Consider the following 18,168-nt stretch of genomic DNA (forward strand, 5'->3'; position numbering starts at 1 on the left):
GAAATATTTACCTTTCTTGCGTTGTTGTTTTGTTAATTAATTAATTAGCCTAAATTAGCTATTATTACGAGCCTGTTTTATTATTATTATTATTATTATTATTATAATAATAGGTCTATTATTATTATTAGTCTCTGTCAAAATGTTGAATTGCAATTATTTCTCAGCATCGGTTCGTCGCATGAGGAATTCAAGTGCCACATTGTAGTTGATATTTAAGACTCCCAAAAAGAGTCTACAGTGGTCTGAAATCCTCTTACACATTCATATAAATGTCTACAAGTAGATGTTTTGTTCATTTTATGCTAATATCTAATTAATCTTGTGAGCAATTGGAAATGTGACTCCAAGTTTAACCTACACCAACGATATTATTTTACCCATCACACACACTACAATTTTTGTACACACTACAATTTCAATTGCTTAGTCTATTTTACTAGAATACAATATATTAATGTTATGTATTCTCAGTGCATATACATACACTGAGTGTACAAAATATTATGAACACCTGTTCTTTCCATTACATAGACTGACCATGTGAGTCCAGGTGAAAGCTATGATCCCTTATTGATGTCACTTGTTAAATCCACTTCAATCAGTGTAGATGAAGGGGGGGAGACAGTTTAAAGTAGGGTTTTTAAACCTTGAGACAATTGAGACATGGATTGTGTATGCCATTCAGAGGATGAATGGTCAAGACAAAATATTTAAGTGCCTTTGAACGGAGTATGGTGATAGGTGCCAGGCACACCGGTTTGTGTCAAGAACTGCAATGCTGATGGGTTTTTCACGCTCAACAGTTTCCCATGTGTCAAGAATGGTCCACCACCCAAAGGACATCCATCCAGCCAATTTGACACAACTGTGGGAGGCATTGGAGTCAACATTGGTAGCATCACTGTGGAACGCTTTCGACACCTTGTAAAGTCCATTCCCCAATGAATTGAGACTGTTCTGAGGGCAAAAGGGGGGAGGGGGTGGAACTAAATATTAGGAAGGTGTTCTTAATGTTTTGTACACTCAGTGGATTATATAGATATGTAGGTCGCCTATTTGTCTGTTGTTTACGGTATGGGGAAATATTGCCTTTTCTCCCGTAACCTGCAGGACTTTCATTTAGTGTTACTGAGAATATGAACCTTACCGCTTTTTTATAGCCCGGAGTAAACTTGTTTTCCCTTTTCGGTGCCAAACCGATAAAAACATTGGTGGGAGGCTGTAAAGCACGCCCGCGCGCCAGCCTGCCTTTGTAAATTATCTGACTGTGCCATTGTATCTTTTTTTCTGTCGCATTTCCATGTTTGAAGCCTAAAATAGCCTCAACCCTTTTCCCCACATTGGAGAACAATAAGTAAGTGCAAACATTAGCCTATATCCACAGATTTTGCACCGTGAAATTATCACTGTTATTTAGCCTGTAGCCTACATACAATGCTAAATGATTGTGATGACAATTAATTATTTTATTTCATCCATACACTTGGACCTGTATAGCCTTCAGCAAATTTCCTTCATAAGCAGTAATGTGAATGTAGGCCTACTTGAGCAAAACACTCTAAAATCCCCAGTCCTTTCACCCATCAGGTTGCCTATTACCACACAATACATTATGATGGATAAGCAAATAGACACAGGATTTGTATTTTTAGCAAGAATGTTCTAAACTACACATTTGAGTGTAAATGCATGCAGGGCATCACCTGAAAATGGTAGGCTGAGAGATCTGAATGCTTAAAGCCAACATTCAAATGTGGCCAACAGAGTAACAGGTTGGGATGGTAATCTTGGGAGCATATGACTAAAGATGCTATCCTGCATTTTATGTCCCATTTCCTCAGCCAGTGAGGAATTACTTGGGATGGATCCCAAATGGCACCCAATTCCCTATGAAGTGCACTACTTTTGACCAGAGCCCATAGGGCTCTGGTCAAAAGTAGTGCACTATATAGGAAATAGGGTACCATTTGGGACGCAACCTTGGTTGCTAAACTATTACTGGGCCTCTGTAGATAATTCGGTCAACGCTCTGTCGTTTATCAACCCTGGTTTGCATCCCTCGTTTCTCTGTAATGGACTAGACTTAAGATACTTATTTTAGTATTTGGATAGGATTGCCTTTTTTATATCCTGAATGTCTATCTTATTAATGGCTTCATATAACTAGTTTCACTAACACTCAACTGTTTTGTTTTGTAGGCTGTAAACTTTGCAACTGTGATGTGATTTATCAATGGAGTCTCTCTCTCTCTCTCTCTCTCTCTCTCTCTCTCTCTCTCTCTCTCTCTCTCTCTCTCTCTCTCTCTCTCTCTCTCTCTCTCTCTCTCTCTCTCTCTCTCTCTCTCTCTCTCTCTCTCTCTCTCTCTCTCTCTCTCTCTCTCTCTCTCTCTCTCTCTCTCAACATCTCCACCCCCTCACCTCACCTCTCCCAACCCCAACCCTCCCACACCCATACCCATACAATTAGTAAATGAAAATGTAACAAGTGACACATTGTCCGTTATGAACATGAATGGTAATCCTCAATGACTCAAAACACTGAACCCCTAAATAGCAGCTTCACTCAATGGAAGTTGTTTTCTTCGTCATGGTCTATATAAACTCATGATATAATGAATAAATGTTTTCAACTCCAAGTCTGTGGCTGATTTGGCATGACAGTGAAATTACTTTTATTGCAAAGCAAGAAATGCATTGTATTTTTCATCATAACCTTCCACAATGAACAAAGGATCATGTGTCCCTGGTGTGAATAATTCATTGACTGTGCTTGGATAATGTACATGATCAGAGAATGAGAGAGAGAATAATTTGGCAAAGATGATGACATCGTATTATTTTGATATTGTATTACTGGTCTTGGTAGGCAATGAGTTGGTGGTATCTGGAAGTCCCACATGGTGCTTGGATAGGCAGAAGGGATGTAAAGATTAATGGAAAAAGGAAACAAATTGAAACTCATGCATGTGGCATGACTCTTTTTTGTGGCCTTGCTATTGACAAACCTAAGGATGGACCTATGAAAGAAATATTCATATTTCTGATACACAGGAGTCTCAGTAGACTTTATTTGATTGTACTTGGTACTTTACTAGAAAAGTATGTGATATAGTGTACTTTCTGGCACAAATTGTGTCTATTGGTGCAGGTTATTATTGTGTAATTATTATTTTATCGTGTCAATTTGGATTTTAGGATGACCTTATCTGAAATACCCGTGACTTGGTCTTCAATAGAGATTTTGGACCAACACTAATAGGAGAATAGGCAATATATTGTTAATTCCATCAACCTGGGCCTCGTTTCAAAGATCTTTTGTTGTGTTCATAGTTAGATCCCAAATTAAGTTGCATCTGAACTGTTTCCCTAAAGACATAAAACACTGTTGCACTAAAACTGCTAAACAAAACTGTAACTCTCTGTGAATATGGAGTCATTGGCTTAACAAGGGGTACAGTTTACAGATCTTTACACAAGCTGGTGAGACTCTCTGCTCTGGAGTTGATACAGTCAGTGTTTATATTGCGCTTTAGAATGATCCGTTGCTGAAGGTCAATGGCATATGTGCCTCTGAGGATATAGGTGGAAAATCATTCTCCTCACAAGTGGCACACATCTACACAGAAAAAGAGGGCTGAAATCAGGGGGTTGTGAATTACGGTGTTTTCAGAAAGTATTCATACTCCTTGACTTATTCCACATTTTGTTGTGTTACCGCATGAACTCAAAATGTATTAAATTGTGTTTTATGTTATTGTCCTGCTGAAAGGTGATTAATCTCCCAGTGTCTGGTGGAAAGCAGATTGAACCAGGTTTTCCTCTAGGATTTTTCCTGTGCTTTTTTATCCTGAAAAACTCCCCATCCTTAACAATTACAAGCATACCCATAACATGAGCAGCCACCACAATGCTTGAAAAATGGAGAGTGGTACTCAGTAATGTGTTGTATTGGGTTTGCCCCAAACATAACACTTTGTATTCAGGACAAAAAGTGAATTGCTTTGCCACATTTTTTGCAGTATTACTTTAGTGCCTTGTTGCGTACAGGATGCATTGTTTTGGAATAGTTTTATTCTGTACAGGCTTCATTCTTTCCACTCTGTCAATTAGGTTAGTATTGTGGAGTAACTACCATGTTGTTGATACATCCTCAGTTTTCTCGTATCACAGCCATTAAACTACAGTGAGGGAAAAAAGTATTTGATCCCCTGCTGATTTTGTACGTTTGCCCACTGACAAAGACATGATCAGTCTATAATTTTTATGGTAGGTTTATTTGAACAGTGAGAGACAGAATAACAACAACAAAATCCAGAAAAACGCATGTCAAAAATGTTATATATTGATTTGCATTTTAATGAGGGAAATAAGTATTTGACCCCTCAGCAAAACATGACTTAGTACTTGGTGGCAAAACCCTTGTTGGCAATCGCAGAGGTCAGACGTTTCTTGTAGTTGGCCACCAGGTTTGCACACATCTCAGGAGGGATTTTGTCCCACTCCTCTTTGCAGATCTTCTCCAAGTCATTAAGGTTTCGAGGCTGACGTTTGGCAACTCGAACCTTCAGCTCCCTCCACAGATTTTCTATGGGATTAAGGTCTGGAGACTGGCTATGCCACTCCAGGACCTTAATGTGCTTCTTCTTGAGCCACTCCTTTGTTGCCTTGGCCATGTGTTTTGGATCATTGTCATGCTGGAATACCCATCCACGACCCATTTTCAATGCCCTGGCTGATGGAAGGAGGTTCCAACCCAAGATTTGACGGTACATGGCCCCGTCCATCGTCCCTTTGATGCGGTGAAGTTGTCCTGTCCCCTTAGCAGAAAAACACTCCCAAAGCATAATGTTTCCACCTCCATGTTTGACGGTGGGGATGGTGTTCTTGGGGTCATAGGCAGCATTCCTCTTCCTCCAAACACGGCGAGTTGAGTTGATGCCAAAGAGCTCGATTTTGGTCTCATCTGACCACAACACTTTCACCCAGTTCTCCTCTGAATCAGTCAGATGTTCATTGGCAAACTTCAGACGGCCCTGTATATGTGCTTTCTTGAGCAGGGGGACCTTGCGGGTGCTGCAGGATTTCAGTCCTTCGCGGCATAGTGTGTTACCAATTGTTTTCTTGGTGACTATGGTCCCAGCTGCCTTGAGATCATTGACAAGATCCTCCCGTGTAGTTCTGGGCTGATTCCTCACCGTTCTCATGATCATTGCAACTCCACGAGGTGAGATCTTGCTTGGAGCCCAAGGCCGAGGGAGATTGACAGTTCTTTTGTGTTTCTTCCATTTGCGAATAAACGCACCAACTGTTGTCACCTTTTCACCAAGCTGCTTGGCGATGGTCTTGTAGCCCATTCCAGACTTGTGTAGGTCAACAATCTTGTCCCTGACATCCTTGGAGAGCTCTTTTTTCTTGGCCATGGTGGAGAGTTTGGAATCTGATTTTGATTGCTTCTGTGGACAGGTGTCTTTTATACAGGTAACAAGCTGAGATTAGGAGCACTCCCTTTAAGAGTGTGCTCCTAATCTCAGCTTGTTACCTGTATAAACAATTCTCATTTTGTCTGTCATAGTTGACGTGTACCTATGATGAAAATTACAGGCCTCTCTCATCTTTTTAAGTGGGAGAACTTGCACAATTGGTGGCTGACTAAATACTTTTTTTCCCCACTGTAAGTTCCCTGATCTTTGCAATGCTTATTCCCACTAACAAGCAAAAGTTATCTTACAGGAGAAACAATTGATACCTGTAGCCAGGAACTATGAAATACCTGATGAATGAGGTCAAAGAAGAGTCTCACCCTGCCTTGCGGTTGGTACATTCTACATTTCTAATTCATTCCTTTTATATTTTAACCAACACAAGGCTTGAAAACAAGGAAAGTGCTATAGATCTATCTGGCTCTATCTGACGGATGCAGTTCCACATACTGTGTGTTAGTGACACATTGGACTGTGGATAAATTGCTTTGGGTTGCATAAGTGCTTCGCTTGCCGTCTTAATCGTTGGCATATAAACATCACCACCTTTTACATATTTGATGTTTGCCAGCTTGTTTTGGTTAATTATTAATTCACTGTAATCTCCTCCTGTAACAGTGGGTGGGGCATGGGAAGTACAAATAGTCTTGGCCTCTGGCATATTTTGCAGCTGAGAGCACATTAGGCCTGGAGCAATGAAGCCTAGGAGTAGGTAGAAGTGGCCCCCAACCACTGACACAGGGTCAGATATTTGTCATGATGTTGTGGAGGTGCCTATTTCTCATAATGTTATGGAGGTGCCGGTGGGGCTCCAACAGGTGTTGTTCTGGTAAATAATGGCCTGATGGAACAGCACAAAATCACACGATTGGTTCATAGATCAGTGATTACATTAGCAGCTCACTATATGTAAATGTATGTATATGCATGAGTTTTTTCACCTAATTATGTGTGTCTTTTCACGTATGTGTTTTGCACATATTAGGGTAAGGTTAAGTTTAAGCATGCTAGTGAGTAGTTAAGGTGAGGGTTAGCTTTGGTTAAGGATAGAAACATGTCTGCATTCAAACCACTACCACTGGGCTTACAAGTATTGTGCATGAAGCGATCTACCAAACTCTCAAAGCTGGTCTCATAGCATTTCATATTATTCTGTATGTACAGTGGCTTGCGAAAGTATTCACCCACCTTGGCATTTTTCCTATTTTGTTGCCTTACAACCTGGTATTAAAATGGATTTGTATCATTTGATTTACACAACATGCCTACCACTTTTTTTGTGAAACAAACAAGAAATAAGACAAAAAAACAGAACTTGAGCATGCATAACTATTCACCCCCCACAAAGTCAATACTTTGTAGAGCCACCTTTTGCAGCAATTACAGCTGCAAGTCTCTTGGGGTATGTCTCTATATGCTTGGCACATCTAGCCACTGGGTCTTTTGCCCATTCTTCAAGGCAAAACTGCTCCAGCTCCTTCAAGTTGGATGGGTTCCGCTGGTCTACTGCATTCTTTAAGTCATACCACAGATTCTCAATTGGATTGAGGTCTGGGATTTGACTAGGCCATTCCAATACATTTAAATGTTTCCCCTTAAACCACTCAAGTGTTGCTTTAGCAGTATGCTTAGGGTCATTGTCCTGCTGGAAGGTGAACCTCCATCCCAGTCTCAAATCTCTGGAAGACTGAAACAGGTTTTCCTCAAGAATTTCCCTGTATTTAGCGCCATCCACCATTCCTTCAATTATGACCAGTTTCCCTGCCGATGAAAAACATCCCCACAGCATGATGCTGCCACCACCATGCTTCACTGTGGGGATGGTGTTCTCGGGGTGACGAGAGGTGTTGGGTTTGCGCCAGACATAGCATTGTCCTTGATGGCCAAAAAGCTCAATTGTTGTCTCATCTGACCAGAGTACCTTCTTCCATATGTTTGGGGAATCTCCCACATGCCTTTTGGCGAACACCAAACGTGTTTGCTTATTTTTTTCTTTAAGCAATGGCTTATTTCTGGCCACTCTTCCGTAAAGCCCAGCTCTGTGGAGTGTACAGCTTAAAGTGGTCCTATGGACAGATACTCCAATCTCCGCTGTGGAGCTTTGCAGCTCCTTCAGGGTTATCTTTGGTCTCTTTGTTGCCTCTCTGATTAATGGCATCCTTGCCTGGTCCGTGAGTTTTGGTGAGCGGCCCTCTCTTGGCAGGTTTGTTGTAGTGCCATATACAATTATATTATTTTAAATTAGCCGTAGTTGGCTGGCTAGCAAGCAAGGGATAAGAACATTGCCAGCCAGTATGGCAATGGAACATTTAGAACAAACGACTGGGTCGCGTCTATCGATACAGAACAAAAAGACTGAACGACTGGGTCGCGTCCATAGATACAGAACAAAAAGAACGAATGACTGAGTCGCGTCTCTAGCAACCCTAGATCTGTGTTGGGGCTATATATTTTGTGGAAGGATGAAATAGTACGAATAACTTAATAAAATAAAGTTTTTAATGAAAATATGTCGATCATTATTTGAATATGTTGCTAACCCGTTGTATGAAAGTGATAATGCCCTCGAAGCCGGCGTTTGTTGGATATATTGGTGCGGTTTGTCGGCCCTCGACTTCGTCTCTGGGGTAACAACACCCATGCCAATATATCCAACAAAAAACGCCTTCTCGGGGAATTATCACTTAAGTATACGCCGTATAGACACTTTTTTTGTGGGCATTGCATATACTCACCCCGGCCTCGGAGACGGTCTGGCTCAGTCTGGCTCTGGTGCCACGGTGCCAGAACCGGTTGGTAACCTAAAACACATTGGAATGGTGTTAGGTTAGTAGAGGAGTGGCGGAGAGAGTTCTGGGCATATTCTGCCCATGGCAAGAATACCGACCACTCCCCTGGCTGGTCCTGGCAGTAGGACCGCAGGAACCTACCCACATCCTGATTTACCCGTTCCACCTGCCCATTTGACTCGGGGTGGAACCCAGAGGTCAGGCTGACCGAGACCCCCAGACGTTCCATGAATGCCTTCCAAACCTTGGACGTGAACTGGGACCTCGTTTGTACACTATATCCTCTGGCACCCCGTAGTGCCGGAAGACGTGAGTAAACAGGGCCTCCGCAGTCTGCAGGGCTGTGGGGAGACCGGGCAGAGGAAGAAGGCGGCAGGACTTGGAAAATCTGTCCACAACGACCAGGATGGTGGTGTTACCTTGGAAGAGGGGAAGATCAGTCAAAAAATCAATACTAAGTTGAGACCATGGTCGTTGTGGAACTGGTAAGGGTTGTAACTTACCCGCTGGGAGGTGCCTAGGTGCCTTACTCTGGGCGCACACCAAGCAGGAGGAGACATACACCCTCACGTCCTTAGCCAAGGTAGGCCACCAGTACATTCCGATCAAGCAGCGCCCTGTTGACCGATACCTGGGTGACCAGAGGAGGGTGACATGTGTGCCCAGAAGATCAGACGATTACGGATATGAGCAGGCACGTACCGCAGCCCAACTGGACACTGAGGTGGAGATGGATCTGTGCGAAATGCCTGCTCTATATCCGCGTCCATCGCCCATACTACCGGCGCCACAATGCAGGAGGCCGGGAGTATAGGGGTGTTGTCTCTGGACCTCTCCTGGTCTGGCAAGGATTCAGCCTCCTCGCTTCCCGTATGTACTCCTGGTTACGGTGGTCCGTCCAGACGAGGAAAGGGTGTTTCGCCCCTTCGAGCCAATGCCTCCACACGGTCAAAGCTCGGACAACAGCCAACAGCTCCCTATCACCAACGTCGTAGTTCTGCTCCACCGGTCTGAGCTTCTTAGAGAAGAAGGCACAGGGGCGGAGCTTGGGTGGCGTGCCCGAGCGTTGAGACAGGACAGCACCTATCCCTACCTCGGACGCATCCACCTCCACTACGAAGGGTAGTGATGGATCGGGGTGGGCCAGTACCGGGGCTGAGGTGAACAGACACCACAGTCTCCTGAAGGCCAGGTCAGCCTCAGCAGACCAGCGGAGCCGGGACGGCCCACCCTTCAACAGGGATGTAATGGGAGCTGCGACCTTGCCAAAGCCCCTAGATAAACCTCCGATAGTAGTTGACAAAGCCAAGGAAGCGCTGCACCTCCTTAACCGTGGTTGGAGTCGGCCAATTACGCACAGCTGAAATGTGATCTCCCTCCATCTCCACACCTGAGGTGGTAATGTGGTATCCGAGGAAGGAGACGGACTGTTGGAAAAACATACACTTCTCTGCCATGGCATAAAGGTCATTTTCCAATAGTCGGGCCAGCACTTTGCGAACCAGGGACACATGATCGGCGCACGTAGCGGAATACACCAGGATTTCATCGATGTAGACCACCATACCGCGACCAAGCATGTCCCGAAACACCTCATTCACAAAGGACTGGAAGACGGATGGAGCATTCATCAAACCGTAGGGCATCACCAGGTATTCATAATGCCCCGTGGTTGGGCTGAATGCTGTCTTTCACTCATCCCCCTCCCGAACACACACCAGGTTGTATGCACTCCTGAGATCTAGCTTAGGTGAAGAAGGGCGCCCCATGCATTGACTCAATCACTGAAGGAATGAGGGGGAGAGGATAACTAAATCCAATTGTCTCCTTGTTAAGTGATCGATAATCAATGCACGGACGCAGACCGCCGTCTTTCTTCTTCACAAAGAAGAAACTCGAGGAGGCGGGTGAAGTGGAGGGACGTATATACCCCTGGCCCAGGGACTCGGTGACGTATGTTTCCATACCCTCCGTTTCAGCCTGCGACAGGGGGTACACATGACTCCTGGGAGGTACAGCGTCTACCCGAAGGTTTATCGCGCAATCCCCCGCCCGATGAGGTGGTAATTTAGTCACACGCGTCTTGGAAAACACGTGCGCCAAATCGAGGTATTCGGGGGGAATGCGCACGGTGGAGGTACCATCTGGACTTTCCACCATGGTTGCACCAAAGGAAACACCTAGACACCTACCTTGAGACTCTCACAACCACCCTGTGAGAGCCCTCTGCGGCCATAAGAAGGTGGGGTTGTGGAGTGCTAGCCAAGGGATACCTAATACCACAGGGAAAGCAGGAGACTCAATAATTGAAAAAATAACCTGCTCACAATGTGTCTCCTGGGTGATCATGGTGACTGGTATAGTGACTTCCGTAACAAACCCGGACCCTAATGGTCGACTGTCAAGTGCTCTGATGGGGAGTGGAATTGATAGAGGAACCAATGAAATGCCTTGACGTCGTGCGAATGCCCTGTCCATAAAGTTCCCAGCTGCGCCTGAATCGACTAGCGACTTACACTGGGAAACTACCATGTGATCGGGAAAGTGGATAGGTAGGGTACAGTGCACAGCTCTGAACAAGTGTGGGTGTTCGATGCCTGGGGTGATGCGAGAGAACCCTGCCTGCCGCCTCCAGGCCAAAAAGAACGTTGACAACGATATGTGGTGTACTGTCCCTTCGTGCCACCAGAGTGGCACTGTCGCTGTCTTCCTCCGCTCTCTCGGACGGCGGCTCCACCAGCTCGGGATCCGAGTCATCCAGGGTGGAAATGGGCAGACCCCTACCAGGATGTCCTCTGGCTGCCAGCAGGTTGTCCAAACGAATGGCCATGTCCACCAGTCTCGTGAAGGACAACATGGTGTCCCGGCAAGCTAGCGCCCGTCGGACGTCCTCCCGCAGATGGAACCGGAAATGGTTGATCAGGGCCCGCTCGTTCCACCCGGACCCCGCTGCCAGAGTCCGAAACTCCAACGTGAAGTCCTGCGCGGTCCTCGTCCCCTGCCTCAGGTGGACCAGCCGCTCGCCCGCCTCTCGACCCGGAAGAGGCGAGCGAACTCCCCGTAGTCCTCCAACGCGGCTCTTCCTTCGTTCCACACCGCATTGGCCCACACCAGGGCTTTCCCACAGAGGCAGGAAACGAGGACGGCCACCTTCTCCCGCTCCGATGGCGCCGGCCTAATGCTGGAGAAGTAAAGCTCTAGTTGGAGGTGGAATCCTTGGCAGAGCGCCGCCGTCCCATCGAACGCCCGTGGTCGGGATATCTGGATCCCTCCGGGTGCTGGGGTATAGGTTGCTGGATCCGGTTGACCAGCTAGTCTCGACAGATCGGCTCCTGTCCTCTCCAGGCGTTGGACGACCTGAAGAACACGATCCATCGCTTCCCCCAAGCTGGCCAGCATCGTGGAATGCTCCTGGACTCGTGCCACAACTCCAGGCATACGCTCTTCTCCTGCTGACTCCATAGCGGGTGGGTGATTCTGTGATGAGTGTGATGGAAGTAGTCAGGCGCAGGAGGGTAATCACCGAATACAGAGTTTATTCCTTTGTTACACAAAATACGCTGGAATAGCGACAAACGAAACAGGCACAGGGGAAACTATCTACCCTGGCAATACACTGTAACGGTATCTCCATACAATACATAGGCAGAGGGGAAATATTTACCTTGGCAACAAAATGGTATGAGTAGCTCCACCGAGCTACACTACTCTCACATTCAAGCAACCACCCACAAGGACAAGGGGGCAGAGGGAACACTTATACAAGGAATAATAAGGGGATTAGAACCAGGTGTGTGTGATTGACAAGACAAGACAAATGTGATGATGATAATTAAGGCGGCAGTGGTTAGTAAGCCGGTGACGACAAACGCCGAAGCCTGCCCGAACAAGGAGTGGAGGCAGCCTCGGCGGAAGTCGTGACAGCTATAAGCTACACTACCGGTAAAAAGTTTTAGAACACCTACTCATTCAAGGGTTTTTCTTTATTTTACTATTTTCTACATTGTAGAATAATAGTGAAGACATCAAAACTATGAAATAACACGTATGGAATCACATAGTAACCAAACAAGTGTTAAACAAATCAAAATATATTTTCTATTTCAGATTCTTCAAATACCCACCCTTCACCTTGGTGACAGCTTTGCACACTCTTGGCATTCTCTCAACCAGCTTCATGAGGTAGTCACCTGGAATGCATTTCAATTAACAGGTGTGCCTTCCTAAAAGTTAATTTGTGGAATTTCTTTCCTTCTTAATGTGTTTCAGCCAATCAGTTGTGTTGTGACAAGGTAGGGGGGGGGGGGGGTATACAGAAGATAGCCCTATTTGGTAAAAGACCAAGTCCATATTATGGCAAGAACGGCTCAAATAAGCAAAGAGAAACAACAGTCCATCATTACTTTCAGACATGAAGGTCAGTCAATACGGTGCAGTCGCAAAAACCATCAAGCACTATGATGAAACTGGCTCTCATGAGGACCTCTACAGGAATGGAAGACCCAGAGTTACCTCTTCTGCAGAAGATAAGTTCATTAGAGTTACCAGCCTCAGAAATTGCAGCCCAAATAAATGCTTCACAGAGTTCAAGTAACAGACACATCTCAACATCAACTGTTCAGAGGAGACTGTGTGAATCAGGCTTTCATGGTCTAATTGCTGCAAAGATACCACTACTTAAGGACACCAATAATAAGAAGAGACTTGCTTGGGCCAAGAAACACGAGCAATGGACATTAGACTGGTGGAAGTTTGTCCTTTGGTCTGGAGTCCAAATTGGTGATTTTTGGTTCCAACCGCCGTGTCTTTGTCAGACGCGGTGTGGGTGAACAGATGATCTCCGCGTGTGTTTTCCACCGTAAAGCACAGAGGAGGAGGTCTTATGTTATGGGGGTGCTTTGATGGTGACACTGTCTGTGATTTATTTAGAATTCAAGGCACACTTAATCTGCATGGCTAACACAGCATTCTGCAGCAATACGCCATCCCATCTGGTTTGGGCTTAGTGGGACTATCATTTTGTTTTTCAACAGGACAATGACCCAACAAACCTCCAGGCTGTGTAAGGGCTATTTTACCAAGAAGGAGAGTGATGGAGTGCTGCATCAGATGACCTGGCCTCCACAATCCCCCGACCTCAACCAAATTGAGATGGTTTGGAAGTCGGACGGCAGAGTGAAGGAAAAGCAGCCAACAAGTGCTCAGCATATGTGGGAACTCCTTCAAGACTGTTGGAAAAGCATTCCAGGTAAAGCTGGTTGAGAGAATGCCAAGAGTGTGCAAAGCTTTCATCAAGGCAAAGGGTGGCTATTTGAAGAATCTCAAATATAACATGTATTTAGATTTGTTTAACACTTTTGTGGTTACTACATGATTCCATATGTGTTATTTCATAGTTTTGATGTCTTCACTATTTTTCTACAATGTAGAAAATAGTAAAAAAATAAAGAAAAACCCTTGAATGAGTAGGTGTGTCCAAACTTTTGACTGGTAGTGTACTTTGAAGCATGCCTCTTAATATTAAGTAAAACATCCAGGTTTCAAACAATGAAGGAACAGGAAAAATATATCGATGCTAAGGATAGGCCTAACCGTCTTCTGTTAACCTAGATGTAAAGGCTTTTCCAAAAATGTTAATTACACTGAACAAAAACATAAACGCAACATGTAAAGTGTTGGTCCCATGTTTCATGAGCTGAAATAAAAGATCCCAGAAATTTGACATATGCACAAAAAGCTTATTTTGCAAACATTTTGGTGTTAGTGAGCATTTCTTCTTTGCCAAGATAATCCATCCACCTGACAGGTGTGGCATAGCAAGAATGTGAGGAATGTCCACCAGAGCTTTTGCCAGAGAATTGAATGGTCATTCTCTACCAATGTCGTTTTAGAGAATTTGGCAATACGTCCAACCGGCCTCACAACTACAGACCACATGTAACCACGCCAGCCCAGGACCTCCACATCTGGCTTCTTCACCTGCAGGATCGTCTGAGACCAACCACCCGGAAAGCTGCTGAAACTGTGGGTTTGCGGAACCGAAGAAATTCTGCACAAACTTTCAGAAACCGTCTCAGGGAAGCTCATCTGCATGCTCGTCATACTCACCAGGGTCTTGACCTGACTTCAGTTATGGCGGCGTAACCGACTTCAGTGGGCATTAGCTCACCTTCGATGGCCACTGGCACGCTGGAGAAGTGTGCTCTTCACAGATGAATCCCGGTTTCATGCATGAGGCAAATGGTGGTCACACTGGATACTGACTGGTTTTGTAATCCCCGCCCCTACCTTGTTTTTGTAAGGTATCTGTGACCAACAGATGCATATTTGTATTCCCAGTCATGTGAAGTCCATAGATTAGAGGGCCTAATGCATTTATTTCAATTGACTGATATGAACTGTAACTAAACCTTTGAAATTATTGCATGTTGAATTTATGTTTTTGTTCAGTGTAGCTACAAAGTAACCTATGCCTACCTGGCAGTATGATATGATTATTTGCATCAATCCAATTGCCATATGTTTTGCAAACTCCATCTCATGTGCGCTACAGAAACACCGCTAACCAAACAGTGCTAGTTGCCTGCCCCAGTTGAATTAAATGGTAACTACACCTGAAAATATTTATTTGATTATTCCCAGACCTCAAAAGTGGTCTCCTAATGTGGTTTAAGCATTGTTCTGGACTTAAAACATCTGTTGTTGTTTTTCTATTACAAAGTGAAACTTTGAGAGTGAAAACCTGAAACAAATTGGGAAAATATGTGAATTTCTGACTCAGTTGACAGCCTAATTTCTCTATTTCAATAGACATCTTGGATATGCCTGACTGTGAAAGACCAATATGGGATTTATAATTTTAGGTAATTCAGAGTGAATGTCACTGTCATAGAATTATTCACACAGGGCGCTTTTCCTTCGCCGGGGAGGCTGTTTGGGACATTTTTGGCAAGATAATAGTATACCCACGTCTCCAGGTACCATTACACCACTGATGAGATTAATTGTCAAAACACACGTTTTTCACCCACCCTTGCCTCTGTTCTTGGTTACATCTGTAACTTCTCAGAACTGGATTGCAATACTTTCAGCCTAGAAGTGAGAACACAAGAAGCTTTCAGGCTTCACTAATAAATGTCCTAGATGTTGGCAGTCTGTAGCTCTGACTGTGTATTTTAGTCTTTGACTGGTTATAGCTCTGTGACTATCTAGTAATTTCTCTGATTTTGTCAACGCTAAGACTGTGACTATTGCTTTTTGTGTCTGACGGTCCGGAAAGCACAGCTCTTGAGTCTGTATTCGTATCTGGTATCTATTTGACTTTTTGGCCCCTATTCATTAACAAATAAATGCAGACTGCACTGCAGGTGCGCTCACCAGCAATGAAACCACTACACCCCACAAGCTGTAGAAACTAGTTGTCACAAGCTATCCCCTTATCCTCTGAGACATTGTCATTAGATATTGACACATACAGTGGGGAAAAAAAGTATTTAGTCAGCCACCAATTGTGCAAGTTCTCCCACTTAAAAAGATGAGAGAGGCCTGTAATTTTCATCATAGGTACACGTCAACTATGACAGACAAATTGAGAAAAAAAATCCAGAAAATCACATTGTAGGATTTTTTATGAATTTATTTGCAAATTATGGTGGAAAATAAGTATTTGGTCACCTACAAACAAGCAATATTTCTGGCTCTCACAGACCTGTAACTTCTTCTTTAAGATGCTCCTCTGTCCTCCACTCGTTACCTGTATTAATGGCACCTGTTTGAACTTGTTATCAGTATAAAAGACACCTGTCCACAACCTCAAACAGTCACACTCCAAACTCCACTATGGCCAAGACCAAAGAGCTGTCAAAGGACACCAGAAACAAAATTGTAGACCTGAACCAGGCTGCGAAGACTGAATCTGCAATAGGTAAGCAGCTTGGTTTGAAGAAATCAACTGTGGGAGCAATTATTAGGAAATGGAAGACATACAAGACCACTGATAACCTCCCTCGATCTGGGGCTCCACGCAAGATCTCACCCTGTGGGGTCAAAATGATCACAAGAACGGTGAGCAAAAATCCCAGAACCACACGGGGGGACCTAGTGAATGACCTGCAGAGAGCTGGGGCCAAAGTAACAAAGCCTACCATCAGTAACACACTACGCCGCCAGGGACTCAAATCCTGCAGTGCCAGACGTGTCCCCCTGCTTAAGCCAGTACATGTCCAGGCCCGTCTGAAGTTTGCTAGAGTGCATTTGGATGATCCAGAAGAGGATTGGGAGAATGTCATATGGTCAGATGAAACCAAAATAGAAATTTTTGGTAAAAACTCAACTCGTTGTGTTTGGAGGACAAAGAATGCTGAGTTGCATCCAAAGAACACCATACCTACTGTGAAGCATGGGGGTGGAAACATCATGCTTTGGGGCTGTTTTTTCTGCAAAGGGACCAGGACGACTGATCCGTGTAAAGGAAAGAATGAATGGGGCCATGTATCGTGAGATTTTGAGTGAAAACCTCCTTCCATCAGCAAGGGCATTGAAGATGAAACGTGGCTGGGTCTTTCAGCATGACAATGATCCCAAACACACCCCCGGGCAACGAAGGAGTGGCTTCGTAAGAAGCATTTCAAGGTCCTGGAGTGGCCTAGCCAGTCACCAGATCTCAACCCCATAGAAAATCTTTGGGAGGGAGTTGAAAGTCCGTGTTGCCCAGCGACAGCCCCTAAACATCACTGCTCTAGAGGAGATCTGCATGGAGGGATGGGCCAAAATACCAGCAACAGTGTGTGAAAACCTTGTGAAGACTTACAGAAAACGTTTGACCTGTGTCATTGCCAACAAAGGGTATATAACAAAGTATTGAGAAACTTTTGTTATTGACCAAATACTTATTTTCCACCATAATTTGCAAATAAATTCATAAAAAATCCTACAATGTGATTTTCTGGATTTTTTTTTCTCATTTTGTCTGTCATATTTGACTTGTACCTATGATGAAAATTACAGGCCTCTCTCATCTTTTTAAGTGGGAGAACTTGCACAATTGGTGGCTGACTAAATACTTTTTTCCCCCACTGTAACTACACCTGTCCTTAAAATACAGCGAAACATTCTGAGTAAACCCACAGTGGGGTTTACCTTTATCTTAGATTGATTGTTACTGCTTTTGTGTCTTTTCATATGACATTTACTATTTCAAAACATTTACAGTCAACAATTGGAGTGTAGTAATTACTCCCTAAGTGTATTGGAAATCTTTATCTTTCAAAATGTAATGTATTTATCTTTCAAAATGTTGTGCTGCAGACAGTTCAAAGGAATTGAAAAATGTCATGCTGCTTTGTTGTATTTTCTACAAATTGAACACACATTTCTGCAATTCATTTGTCTGTTTAATATGTTTATACTGTATATCAGCCATACTCAACAGGCGGACCCAGAACGGGTTCAGTTCGGACCGCGGGTCCCACATTTCTTACTGCTGTTGAGAGTTGTAATAGTAGAATGCACAAGGTGCAATTTCTAAATTAGATTTCCTCTTGTTATGTCATTCACTGAATTAACTTAGAGAGCTATTTATAACCTGTCAGAAATGTCCAGTTAGTCCAGTTAAAATTTTTTGAATTGCAGGACATTTCTCTCCACAAACAAGAGAGGTGTAAACAGTTTGGGGTTGCATGGGTTGCGATAAATGACAATATCCATTTAAACCTTTGCCACATAGGACATTTGTGTGACCAGACCTTCTCAAATAGTAGTTAAGTACCGCTGCTGTACATAAACATGTACAGTACTCCTACACTCAGTTATATATTTATGATGATTATTGATGATAATGTGGTACAATTTCTAAAGGCAGCATTCCCAGAGCTATTTTTGACAGGTATGAGAAATTA

The 18,168-nt window shown here is 44.0% G+C and overlaps 1 protein-coding gene across 1 annotated transcript in view; it reads left to right on the plus strand.

Moving 5' to 3' along the window:
- Positions 1-18,168, plus strand: part of LOC121536215 (tomoregulin-2-like) — a 185,072-nt gene that overhangs the window by 824 nt on the left and 166,080 nt on the right. The window lies entirely within an intron of this gene.

This window comes from Coregonus clupeaformis, chromosome 23 (assembly GCF_020615455.1).
Source record: "Coregonus clupeaformis isolate EN_2021a chromosome 23, ASM2061545v1, whole genome shotgun sequence".
NCBI classification, from domain to species: domain Eukaryota; kingdom Metazoa; phylum Chordata; class Actinopteri; order Salmoniformes; family Salmonidae; genus Coregonus; species Coregonus clupeaformis.